This window comes from Cynara cardunculus (genome assembly GCF_001531365.2).
Source record: "Cynara cardunculus var. scolymus isolate 2C chromosome LG 10, CcrdV1, whole genome shotgun sequence".
Lineage (NCBI taxonomy): Eukaryota > Viridiplantae > Streptophyta > Magnoliopsida > Asterales > Asteraceae > Cynara > Cynara cardunculus.
This window is the reverse complement of record NC_037537.1, coordinates 22283181-22284861: the sequence shown is the minus strand read 5'-3', so window position 1 is coordinate 22284861 and position 1681 is coordinate 22283181.

Below are 1681 nucleotides of genomic sequence, written 5' to 3'. Positions count from 1 at the left end.
ACACACAAATATATATATATATATATATATATATGAACCATTGTGTCAAATATGAACAAAATTGACATATATATGAACTTGGACTGCATAACATTTATAAACACAATATAAGCATAATAAGAATAGCTACTACACGAAAGGAAATATAGAAAAACAAGTATGAGCACAATATGAACAGCTTGTAAACAATAGTTCCTTCATTATGAACACATTCAGGAGCGAGACAATGTTGAGATATGCAGCTAGTGTACATATGAACAGCTTATGAACAATAGTTTCTTCATTATGAACACATTCAAGAACGAGCCAATGTTGAGATATGCAGCTAGTGTACATATGAACACAATATGAACAACTTGTGAACAATAGTTCCTTCATTATGAACACATTCAGGAGCGAGCCAATGTTGAGATATGCAGCTAGTGTACATATGAACACAATATGAACAACTTNTGTGAACAATAGTTCCTTCATTATGAACACATTCAGGAGCGAGCCAATGTTGAGATATGCAGCTAGTGTACATATGAACACAATATGAACAACTTATGAACAATAGTTCTTTCATTATGAACACATTCAGGAGCGAGCCAATGTTGAAATATGCAACTAGTGTACATATGAACACAATATAACACTTGTGAACAATAGTTCCTTTATTATGAACAATGGGTTTATCCATAATAGCTTGAACAATACCGAAAACTTTACTATCGAGTTTCTTCTACCAATCACAAATTCAAAAACATTATAGATAAAAAAAATCAATTTTATAAAAAAAAACAAGATCAATAATAAATTAACAAAAATTATAAATTCAATATTAGATGTCTTGATTCATGTACCTACTAGAACATATATGAACACACCTGAATGTATATGAACACTAGTTGCAGTCTATGGCAGGTCAAGCATCACAAGTAGCTGATGGAGCCGAATGGTTATCAGAATTGGATTGCATAACAAATTAAGTTGACGATGAACTCATTCCATTTGAACATATGATTTGGGCTCGTAGTAATAATTAAAGAAAAAACTACCAACACAATATGAACTATAAAAAACCAAAACGTCATAATCAACATAATTTCAATTAAAACGAATACAATAACATATTAATACATTACCAATACAAACGCTTTGATTATTGTCTTCACTTCCGGAACTCGAAGTCTGATTGTCATCGTAAACCATTTTAACATTCCTATTGTTGTCGAGTTGTTTTCCAATGGGTTTATCCATATTAGCTTGAACGATATCGAAAACTTTACTATCGGGTTTCCTTTAACATTCACAAATTCAAGAACATTATAGATAGATAAATCAATATTATAGAAAAACAAGATCAATAGTAAATCAACAACAATTATGAGATTTTTTGATTTTGTAACTCCCAATTAATGATATGGGAGTTACATACAAACTAAAATAACATATTTACCCTTCTCATTAAATTATGAGATGAATATGAACTTACATAAAAGATGGATTTTTATTGGTTGAGCTTGGTTAACAAAGTTAATACAATAATCTTGGTTAACATTTGAACAAAACTCTCTTTCTCTCCATATATATATATATATATATATATATATATAGGGTTGGGTTCACGTGAGACCAAAGGTTTTTCGTGAGACCTGTAAGACCAATTTATGTTCATTGATCAACTTTATAAGCTAAT